The sequence below is a fragment of the Lepisma saccharinum genome, chromosome 4, assembly GCF_977018435.1.
Source record: "Lepisma saccharinum chromosome 4, izLepSacc3.1, whole genome shotgun sequence".
Classification (NCBI taxonomy): domain Eukaryota; kingdom Metazoa; phylum Arthropoda; class Insecta; order Zygentoma; family Lepismatidae; genus Lepisma; species Lepisma saccharinum.
Genome location: NC_139232.1, coordinates 88,486,572 through 88,499,274, shown reverse-complemented (window position 1 = coordinate 88,499,274; position 12,703 = coordinate 88,486,572).

Here is a 12,703-nt window from a genome sequence, read left to right as displayed (position 1 = left end):
GAACAACACCAAACTCGAAGCTGGCATCAAGCACGTAGCAGCCAATATTCCTAAATTTCTAGCCATAGAGACTCTGAACGTTCACTGCAACGTAGCGGAAGGCATGATCACGAAATCTGACGGATTGTTAGGAAGTCACAAGCAGACGGGAATCATAGCCACGTTCAAACCCAGTTCCGAATTCATGGAACCGATCATCTACACACCCTCTTCGTCGATCTATTTTCCAGTATGTCGCAACCGCATAGACAACATAGAGTTGGTGGTGACGAACGAGAAAGGAGACGTGGTGGATTTTGCAGGTGCCACGACGACTGCCGTCCTGGAGATCGACATATAATAAATAACACATAGTGAAAAAAATGGAACAAATTGAAAGTTACGAATTGCAATCTTTTCCTCCGAACCGTCGCACGTTCGCAAATTTGAACGAAGCGAACCGGGAGATCGAATACGACGTGGACGTAGGCGACGGGTTCGTTCATCCTCACAGAGCGGACCTGTACCTTCAATTCGACGTGGTGAAGAAAGAAAGCGGAGAAGCGTTCCCCGCAGCAGCAAATTTGAAACTCGTGGACAACTTCGTGCCTCACCTGTTCTCGCAGGTGGAGGTGAGGAAACACAACACCGTCATCGACAGAATCGATTATCCAGGCATCACGTCGACGGCAGTGGGAACATTGAAATTATCCAAAACGGAGGATCAAGCGGGAGGATTCGAAGCGGGAACCAAAATATCGACGAGAAGTCACACGGTGCTCTTTCCCATGCGTCTGCTTCCGGGATTCTTCTCGGACTACAAGGAGATCTTGTGGAGGGGAGGACTGAGAATCACATTTCGAAGAGCTGCCAACGATAACGACGCACTGATGCGATACAGCAACTTGGGTCCATACGGTACGCCGCTGCCCAACACTTTACCCGAAGCAGCCAAATGCGTCATCCGGAGCATGGAGTTGAGAATGCCGATCGTGGAATACGAAACGAACTACGCCCTACAGTACAAAGCGGAGATCTTGAAAAGTCCACAGGTGCCCATTCACTTTCACGGTTACCAGTGCGTGCAAAAATTAGCGTCAGGAAGTCACATGGAATTCGACGTGACGACGCAGTTCAACAACATACAGTTCGACATGCCAGATTTCGTCATTGTACTCTTTCAGACCGGACGCGATAACAACCAGGAAAAAGATTCCAGCAAGTTCGACGACTCCAATATCAAAAATGTTTATCTGAAGAATGGCAGGAACGAAGTGTTCCCGCGCGAAAATTACAACCTCGACATGATCAAAGATGATTATCTAAAACTTTACGAAGCTTACACCGCTTACAAGAGGGTAACAGAGGGAAACGTGGACATGTACTACACGCCCAGTGAATTCAAAACCTACAGGCCGATGTTCGTCATCAACACGACGAAGCGGAAGCAGGTGGTGGTCAACGATCGAACCAACATCAAGATCGTCTGCGAGTTCCACGACGCGCTGCCCGAGGATACCGTGTGCAGCGTTATCCTTGTCGCAGAGAAGTCTTTCATCCATGACGTGAAGAACGAGAGGGTCACAGAGCAGTTTTAAATATCAACTCGCAGAACAGTCGCTCTAGATGATATTTAAGTTTCCACGGCAGAGAGCTTTCGGATTATAAGGGATGGCGTAATCCGCATCCGAAAATTAGTCCCCCATTCCATTGTCTGAACTGATCATCATCATCGCACCCCGTTTTTTTTTCGATGAAAAGCCCAAGGAAGTACTCTTCCAGCTCTCCTATTGTTCTGTGAACATGCCCTTTACGCAGCACACTCGATTTCAAATACCGCTACAATACCATTTTTTTGCATCATGAGGAGAAAAACATCGTAGGAGGGGGGAAGTAGTATAATTGATGCTATAACAAGGACCACTTATAAGTGTAGAAAAGAAGAGGTTATTTGATTGAACAACCTGATTTGGCTACACTTAAAACAATGTCAAGAGGGGCATATGCCCCAATTCTTCAAGTGTGATATGCTTTTAATTTTAAGAATTTTGAATTCTAGTGTAGAAAAGAAGAACCCCCCTCAGACAGATTTGCCTACACTTAAAACTATGCCAAGTTCCCATATGATTTTATTGTTTACAGTGTGTTTTTCTGTCAAAATCCCAGGAATCTTGAATTCTAGTGTAGAAAAGATGAGCCCCCCCCCCTCAGATTGATTCAGCCATGTGTACAAAGGCTGAATCTCTCAGTTTGTTGTCTATAAGCTTGTCAAAAATATGGCCCTCTTGATATTGTATTGGATATACTTGAAAATAAGCGAAAAATACTTATATTCTGATGCAAGCAAAACTTCCCGATCAATACAATAGGACAAGAGCGGGCATGCATAATTAATTGCTTGCATGTTCTTTTTAATCTTTTGATCAGTCCCATGTCTCGGCCAGCAATAAATCATGCACGCCTGGGAGATCATATCTGCTGGCATGCAAGACATATAATCTACACTGTGCTTTTTCATCTTTCAGAGAAAATTGCCATGCCAGCAGATATAATCTCCAATTTACTGGAAGAGCACAGAACTTCACTCTTGCATGCCCGAGCCAATTCAAGTTTTGCCTTCTTCTGATAATATATACCGAGAGAGACTTACAAGAATATTTATTGCACATTTCAAAGTCCCACTTTGAATTGTATTTGAGCTTCCCTGCAATAAGCAGAAGTGCTGTGTTTGAGCTTCCCTGCAATGCAGAAGTGCTGTATTTGAGCTTCCCTGCAATAAGCAGAAGTGCTGTATTTGAGCTTCCCTGCAATAAGCAGAAGTGCTGTGTTTGAGCTTCCCTGCAATAAGCAGAAGTGCTGTATTTGAGCTTCCCTGCAATAAGCAGAAGTGCTGTATTTGAGCTTCCCTGCAATGCAGAAGTGCTGTATTTGAGCTTCCCTGCAATAAGCAGAAGTGCTGTATTTGAGCTTCCCTGCAATAAGCAGAAGTGCTGTAAACATAGTTCCATGGCTTATATGCTTTATAATCAAGAGGCCCCCAGGTAGAGTGTCTGGGCCTTCCTGACGGCAAAGTGTTTGTATTATTGCTTTGTAATCAAGGGGCTTCTGTGTTTGAGTCGGCCCTCTAGAATTGCTTCCTGACGGCAAAGTGTTGGTATTATTGCTTTGTAATCAAGGGGCTTCTGTGTTTGAGTCGGCCCTCTAGAATTGCTCTGTGACTCTCTCATTTCTTACATCATAAACATATGATTTTTCACCTATGAGAATAACACTACATATTGTGTCATCAAGGAGTGTATCGTGGAATTCACAGATAATTTTAATATTTGTCCTGTCATTAACCACAACTTGTTTTCTTTTTGAAGTGTTGATTACAAACATGGGTCTCTGTGCTTTGAATTCATCTGGTGTGTAATACATGTCAGTATTGCCAGTAGTGACCCTTTTGTATGATGTAAATGCCTCATATAATTTAAGGAAATCATCCTTGGACATGTCTAAATTATAATTTTCTCTAGGAAATACCTCATTTCTGCCATTTTAAAGATATATGTTCTTGATGTTGCAGTTATCAAATTTACTTGAATTTTTTCCTGATTATTGTGTCTTCCAGTCTGAAACAATACCACCACAAAATCTGGCATGTCATATTGTATACTGGAGAATGAATTTGTAGCATCAAACTCATAATATGTACCAGATGCAGGCTTCTGTACACATTGATATGTATAAAATTGTAGAGGAATCTGTGGATTTTTTAGGATATCTGCTTTGTATTTAAGAGCATAACTGGCCTCATATTCAACAACTGGAATTCTTAGCTCCATAGTCTGAATAATGCATTTGCCCTCATCAGGTAGGGTATTAGACAGAGCTTCCCCTGTAGAGGTTAATGTGTTCTACCTCATCAAAGCATTATTATCATTGGCAGCTCTTCTAAATGTAATTCTTAAACCACCCTTCCACATAATATATTTGTAATCTGAGAAGAATCCTGGCAACAGGCGCATAGGGAACAGCACTGTGTGGTTCTTAGATAATATTTTATCACCAGCCTCAAATCCACCTATTTTGTAGTAAGAAGCCTCGGTTTTGGATAATTTTAGTGTGGCCAAAGCTGTGGAGGTAATGGCGGGATAATCTACTCTGTTTATAACAACACCATGCTTTCTGATCTCAATTTCAGAGAACAGATGCGGAACAAAATTGTCTACCAATCTTATAAATGAATTTGCCGGATAATCTGTACCATCGAGCTTTACAACATCAAATTTGATGTATAGATCTGCTCTGTGAGGGTGTATAAAGCCATCCCCTACATCACGTTCAACCTCAATCTCTGTGTTGGGTTGATTTAAATTTGCAAATGTCCTCCTGTTTGGGGGGAATGATTGTAGCTCACAACTCTCAATATTTTCCATTTTTTTCTTGTATGTATTTTTATTTAAATATTAATCTCTATGATAGCAGTTGTTGTGGCTCCAGCAAAATCAACTAATTCTTCTTTTTCATTAGTGACCATCAACTCAATATAATCTATTCTATTATGACACACAGGAAAATATAATGTTGGGGATGGATTGTAGATGATGGGCTCCATGAATTCAGAGTTAGGTTTGAATGTTGCAATGATCCCAGTTTGTTTGTGAGTGCCTATGCCATTTGATTTGGTGATCATACCCTCGGCCACATTACAGTGAATATTCAGAGTCTCTATGGCTAAGAATTTAGGTATATTAATAGCAGTGTGTTTGATGGCTGGTTCAAGTTTTGTGTTGTTCTCAAAGCCTAACAGCTCTCCTATAGTACCCAGATCTACTGTTTCTGTAGCAGATACAATCTCTACTCTGTGAGTGACAGAATTTTGACTTAACACTACACCTCTAGGTAATTGAGCATTTAAAGTAGATAGATTATATTGCCCTGGAGTGATGACAATTTTTTCATCACCAACTGCAATTTTGTTGTTGTGGTGTGTATTATTAGGGATCAAGTACATGCCATAAAATGCTCTGAGAGCTATTGTTTTGGGATACACTATGTCATCATGTAATTTGAGTTTCAATATTGAATTTTGGCTGGTGATATGGAATACCCCCATGATGTTTTAAATACCACAAGGCTTTTTGAAAATCTTCAATTGATGGTTTATTTATTTGAGACATATATCTAAGAACAGATAAACACAAATGTCCACAATTAACATCTTTGAAGTTTTGAACACGGGCATTATTGTAATAAAGATTAGTTGATTTTAGATATTTTATTAAATTTTCAGGTCGAACACCTCCAAATGAATCAAACACAAATGCCTCATCTTTTAAATATTTAAGATAACAGATCCAGTGAGTGCCCTGATTTTTGTACTTATCCAAATTAACAATGCCACACTCTTTGTTGAGTGGTTGTTCTGGTAAAGAATCAGACATGTACACACCTCTAAAATGTTTGATGCCCAGTGGCTTGATTAAAGCTTCAATATCTTGGTTTGTAAGCGGCTCTTGTTTTTTTTAAACTTATTCATGGCTCTCTTAACACCTTTGCCCTGTTTCTCCATGGCCAGTTTATGGCGCCTCTGCTCATCTAATTCTGCCTTATTCTTCTTGGCATCTATTACTGTTTTTGCTATGGCGGCTGATCCCCCAGCCAAGCTCCCCACAGCCCCGAGAGCAGCTAAGATGGTAGGGATAGTAAATATAATTCCCCCCACATGTTATTTTTTTCTTGATTGCTGTAATTTTTTTAATTGGGGGGTGCTAAGCAAAAATTTCATACCATGTCCCTTGGCAAGACAAGAATTTTTTTTCTTGCGCAGTTTTTTGGTTAAAAGATTATTAATAGGCCCAAGAGAATTAAGACCTGCATAAGGTATTTGATACATAACACCCTTGGCCTTCATTGTAGGTTTATTATATACATATTCACAACCCCCACCCCAATTTTTGTTTCGTATTCATAGCTATGGTGGTCCCCAATGCTGCTATTTTTTCACTTAAAGAAGCATCTTTGCTTACAAATCTGCCAAATGCAGCCTCTTCTAATTTCTTGTCTGCAACATGTCTCTTGTCAAGATCAGAATGTGTGTTGTATGCTATGTCATGGTCTCTACAAGCAGCATCTAGGGGATTAACACCAGGATTACCTCTGTTTAATCTATGGTCCAATTTTGTGCCTGGACCACAATACTGATAGCCTGGAATGTGTAGTTCAAATGGCAGCTTATTTATAATGTCATTAACCAGCCCCCGACCCTCAGAAATATTCCAAAATTTAGGTGGTAGAGTATTAATAATTTTTATAAGATATCCAATCCACTTAGTGTCATTCACTATAAAATTAGACAATTTGGTGCTTATCATGTCCATAATTCCAACTTTTTCATTGTAAAAATTGTGGTTGCCAGCATTTTCCTCCCCAGCTATCACCAATAACCTATCTACAAGTTTCCTGACATCATCAACCCACACAAATTCTTTAGGCAGGGTGTTGTATTGTTTGATTCCACTACCTGTCTTGATCTGAGACCATATGGGCTTGATTAAATTGTTGTATTTTGCTCCACTGCTAGACTTGACTCTTTTTTGTGTGGGATCATTGTTCTGGTATAGAGCATCTGATTTTATTAATATTTCTTTGTAATACTCATAATCTTGATCTGTATAGCTGCCAGGTCTCTTCCTAGTCATCAGTTCCCACAATCCAGGTGTTCAAGGATACTTAACAAAAGCACCTTTTTCTCCAAGACGAGATTCTGAATATACAATCAGATCATTTCTCATAAATGTTACTCTGAAATTGCCAATTCTATGTATGATGCTACCATCACGCTCTGTGTCAGCATATAAGCCAAAAACCTCATCTTTGTTGTCTTTTGGTGTGCTTAAATATTTTTGAGCAAGAAGACCCAATTCAATAGGATCCTGAGTAGCTTCAATTCTTCTAGGAGCAATAGGACTAGGTGTATGAATACTAGAAAGTGGGGTGAATGGATAATCTAATATGTTTCTTGCAGCTACAGGTACAAGCTCTGTGATCAAATTTTGATTTTGCTCTGTAAGAGTTTTGATATTTTTACCTAATTCACCAATAGCATCAATAATAGGCTGTTCTGTGCGCTTGTGTTGCTCATAAAAAACCTCGGTTCTCTGATGTCCATCCCTTAAATCTTTTTACAAGATAATCTCTTAATTTAAGATCATCAATGATTGGCCTTTTCATGGTTATTTATTTATGTTTCAATGTCTAGAAAATTGTTGATTTTATTTCTATATTTGCCACTATTGGGTTTTCTTGTCATATCAATTGTGACAAACCCATAACTGTCCTGGTTCCAGCACCTACTGCAAATCTTGGAAAAATCATTGTAGCTCAAGTCCCCACCTACATATTCATCATGTATGTGTTTGAGGTTGGTATGGTCTTGATGAAACACACATATAAAATTGCTGTTGTCTCGGATCAGCTGCTTCGGAATTTTTGAAAAAGTCTGTGCCAGGTAGAAGCAATCAATGTTTTTGTGCCGGCCCTGTGTAAAGAAATTTCTAACCTTGTTTTGATTATCCAGTATAATGTCATCAAACACAACAACAGAATTATCGAGACATTCATGAAGTGGCTTAAAATCTGGTTCAAAAGTGGCAATATCCAATCCATCATATAGCTTCATCAGCTGCTGATATTTTAATTGTTCCAAGCTCTTAGAGAAGACATACAAGTGCCTGTTTTTCCAGTCTAACCAGTTGGGTGCCAATAAAAAATTATCAATCATTAGTGTAGTTTTACCACAAGCAGATGGCCCAACAATAAGACACCTAATATTATCAGGTAGCAACTTGCCATTTCTCTTAATCTGCTGTTCAGGTTCTGGCAGCCTTTTTATAACATCCCAGGTGTTCATATTATTATTTTGTTTGCATCGATCCAGCTGTTTTCCGGATGACCTAGCCATTTGACAAGTAACTTGTTGCCTTTTCTGCGGATGATTTTTTCTATGAGATATGTGTCAGGCTGTTTAGTTTTGCTGAGCTCTTCTTCATAAAACCTGCCTTTGAGAATTTCTCCTCGGTGGTCTTTTATTATATATGTGTTAAGGGTCCCAGGTTTAACTTGAACCACTGTAAATAATTCAGTGCTCCAGTTTCTTGTAAAGCCTCTTTTGAATAAGTGCTTATATTTGCTGATTCTTACTTGATCACCCACCTTGTATCTGGCTTTTCTTGTTGTTGGCTGGTATCTAGGATAATAAACAGTGCTGATCAATTTTTGCTCATCAGATGAAGTTACTTCAGAGGGTTTCATGTTGATTGTGGATTGGACCGAGTTGTTATATTTATGTAGAAGTTCTGGAAGAATATTAATCCATTTATAATTACCTTCCAGGGTAAATTGTTTATACATATGATTTTTTAGGGTTCTGTTGAATCTCTCTACAATTGAGGCCTTGAGATCACTGTAACTCGAGTAATGTTGTATTGACTGGCTTTTAATAAATTGTTGGAACACAGAATTATAAAATTCTTCGCCATTATCTGTTTGCAAATAGCGCGGTGATCTTCCACTCTGATTGATGATTGTCCTGAAGGCTTCTGTAACACATTTTCCAGTCTTGGATTTGAGTGGCACAGCCCAGGCAAATTTTGAAAATGTATCTATGATAGTGAGTAGATATTTGTAGCCCTTGTTGATTTTGTCTAAGTTTTTCAGCTGTCCACTTGCCATCTCAATGAAGTCGCTCTGCCATAAATCATCTATGCCTTTTGTGACTACTGGAAGTCTCTTAAAATTATGTCTGGCTTGTCTGTGTAATTCATAAACAATAATTTGTCTAGACATAATATGTAAACAAGAATATTGCAACTATAGGGTGTTCAGCAGCTGATACTACTGGATTTTCTAAATATAATTTGTCCCCTATTTGTATTTTAAATTCCAGAGAGCCATCATCTTCAGCATAGGCTGTTTCTAATGTATTGGGGTCTGTAAAATCCTCTAAATCTGCACTGGTGATTTTTACTTTGTTATCAGCATTTGTTATTGATAAGGTAGGGTAGTGGTGTGCCTGTGGTTGAAACCAATATTTGATCTTGATTGGTCTAAGTGTGCCCCCAACAAAAAACTGGTAATAAAATTGTGCAGGGGAAAGCATATATATTTTGCCACCTGGTGTAAATGGTGAATCATATTCTTTGTTGGGGATACTGTACAGTTCAAGAATTACTGTATGTTTAGGATTTTCAATTATGCCTGTTATTTCTTTTTCTGCTGTGAGCAATCTACTTGTTACAGATTCAAGGTGCTCATTGATAGTCCTAACAACATCATCATGGCCTGGCTTGATCTTTATGTCCACAGCAAGTTTCTTGTATTGTTGCACAATTTCTTGTAGCTGGGTGGCAAAAACAGGCAGAGCATTTGCTTGATTGGATTCCATGGTCCCTAGCTGTTGCTTGATATTAGCTACAATTTGCTGTAAATTTTCAACAACTGCCAATTTTGAATTTTGAGCTGTAAGATCATGGACCTGTCTTCTGATATCCTCAAACAGGGCATGCAGTTCATTAATATGTTGATTGGTTGGTAGAGTGGCCACTGTCTGAGTGAGTTGTTTGATCTCTGTTTGGATATTCTTGATATCTTCTGATTTCAATATGCGATTCACAGCTCTCTTAATATTTTTAAGTTCCTGTGATGTAGGAAGATTTGATACAGTATTTTGCAAAGATTCAAGTGCCAATTTCACATCATTTAATTCAGAAGCATCAACCACACCACGCATAGCATCTTGGAGCAGGGCTATATCTGCCTGAGAGGGTGTTGATTGTTGTAAAATTTCAAGCTTTGTTTGGATATCATCGATCAAGTGATGAAAATGAGATAGCTCAGATTCAGTGTTGAGGTTTTCAAGTTTTGTGATCTGTTGCTGGACACTGACAAGGGTGTCTACAATACCAGGAAGGTGAGATTCTAGAGTTTCTTGTACATTTGTCAAATCACTTTGCACTGCTGCTATTGTACCCTCAAGATGGGTTATGGTACTTTGAATTTTTCCAAAATCTTCATATGTTTCAAGTTGCAGCTTAATATTGGCAACACTCCGAGTTATTGCACTCAAGGCATCAGAAGATGGCAAGTTGTTCATAAAATTTTCAAGTGTCTCAATTTTTTCTTTAACCTCGGCTATGGCATTGTTCAGAGGGTCCAGATTAGGTATCTCCAGTGACTGAATCTGTTCCTTTAGAGTGGAAATCACTAGATCAAAATCTTCTTGTGATTTTATGCTTTTGACAATTGTTTGGAGCTGTGCCAGGACATTATTTATTTGCTCTTCCAATTGTTGTTTCAATTGCTCAGAGTTGGTGGCTTGGGTCTTAAATTTGGCTTGAAGAGCTGCTACAGCTTCTTCTAAACTTTGAAAATTATCCAATGTGGCCAAATCAGTATATTTCTGAAGCAATAATTTAAGTTCTGAGTCAATTTTAAGAAGGGGGTCCATGCATTGTGATTGTAAATTTGTAATTTCTAATTGAAGACTGGAATTGAGTGTGGTTTGTAATGCTTGTAAATCACTTCTTAATTTCTTGACTCTGACATCAAGCATCAGAATCTCATCACTGTGATCTTCATGTCTTGTATGGCCAAATATATCATTAGGCATTTTTGTTTTAGTGGTTATTTATTATTGAATATCTAATTCTTAATTCTATAAAAAAGGTATAAGCTTGTCATAGGATCCAGGGACCTCAATATATAAGCACTCACCAGCAGAAACAGTATAAACAGTGCCAGAAACCATGTTTGAGTGCTTAATTCTATAAATATTTCTCCCTATTGAAATCTTGACATCACCCTCAGGGGTTGTAATAAATTGTAATTGACCACCTAAAGGTAATTGGTAATCATTTAAATTATTGTTAAATATGTACAATGTTTTACCTGTTTCATCATCAACATCTGTAAGTATGCTGTTCAGATGAATAATTAAAAAAGCACTCAGTTTAGATATTATATCAGAAGGGGGTGCTTGTGTTGGCAGGTCCATAATAGCCTGTTTTTTGAACCCAAATAAGTTCATAGGCATGTTTATTTATTTCAAATCATGCTCTGTAATTGGGCATTGATTGCCATTTTTCAAATCACAATGACCCCATGGTAGAGTATGTATGCCACATGACAAAATACATCTCTTATCATCATGTGGGTCCAGAGCCACTTTTCTTACAATATTTGTAGTCAATAAGTGATCTATACTCTGAATTCTGCATTCTGATGTTCTGATTGTGCTACATGATTTGAGGCAATTTTTGTAATCTTCAAATTCAAGCTCTTTGTCTACAGTCACTCTGCCAATGCCCTTGGCCTTTTTGGCAACAGCACCACTACATGTCTCAAAACTGTACATCTTGGCCCTTAACCCAGCAAATGCCACAATAACATCACCAAGTGTCTCATCTTTTAACTTGCCAGGCACCTTTTTGTTGTGGGGTTGAATCCTTGTATGTTCACTGCTATCAAAATATTCAAGCAATTCAGGCTGTGACATATCTTGATAAACATCTTCTGTTTGAATATCAAGAATAAAACTATCTGTATCCATGTACATTAGTTTTACACGATCCTTATAAAAAGGCTTCAACACATTATAATACAATTTTAACATGTGTAATTTGGCCAATTCCAATATCACAGCCCCTACATAAATAGGCTTATCAAACTTAATCTTTGTTTTTTCATGTTGAAGAGTGCCATATTTTCATCATAAATTCTTCTATAATTGAAATTAGGCTTTGCAATCAATTTTTTGCTCAGGCTGGGGTCAGTAATTATTTTAACATCGGTATGTTTTCTGACATTTTCAATGGTTTTGCCATATACAGAATTGACCATCAATTTAAACAAAGATTTATCAAATTGGCTCATTGCAGATGTTCGAAGCTCTGTGTTTGTATCAATATATGGCTTCAACCATCTTGAGTGCCTGAACCTCAAAACTTTGCCAATTTTGGTCACTTGAACACCATGATGCATCAGGAACTGGAGGTTTTTGTAATATATGACATAGTCCTGTTTTGGCACCAGTGTCATCATCAATTTCTTCTGTTTAGAGCCAGGTGAACACTTAACCTCAGGAATTGGGGGCAGATCAGAAAATGTGTTGTGTAAATCATCAGGAATTGTCAGATCAACCTCTAAGAACAGGCCATAGTCACTGTCATCAAAATCCTTAAGATCTTCAATATTGAAATCTTCAACCCACTCAAGCCCTGCATATGGCAATTTATCCATCATAGCATAACCATAGAGGCTATTGGCATCTACATACAGTATATAATTTGATGGCAGTGCTGGATCATAATCAGGAATATATTTGTTACTTGCTCTGGCATATCTCTGAGAGCATTGCACCATCCCTCCTCTTATACATTGCTCCATAAACAAGTACATATCTTGATCCTGGATCAGATCCAATTGCATTTTAGTGTTTAAAAACATTGCAGACCATGCTAGGCATGGCGCACTGTAAAAATACATTGGATCCAGTTTATAATTTTGCATGGAAGGTTTTCTGAATGCCTGCAGTATATCAGCTAAGAGAGTCACATCAAGTTTTAAATATGCATTGTGATAATCACCAAATGTCTGGCATTTTAAATTGTTCCACATCAAGTGGGCATGGTGATAATCTTCATAAGTAATTCCAGATCCTCTGATTTTGCTGTAAAACTCT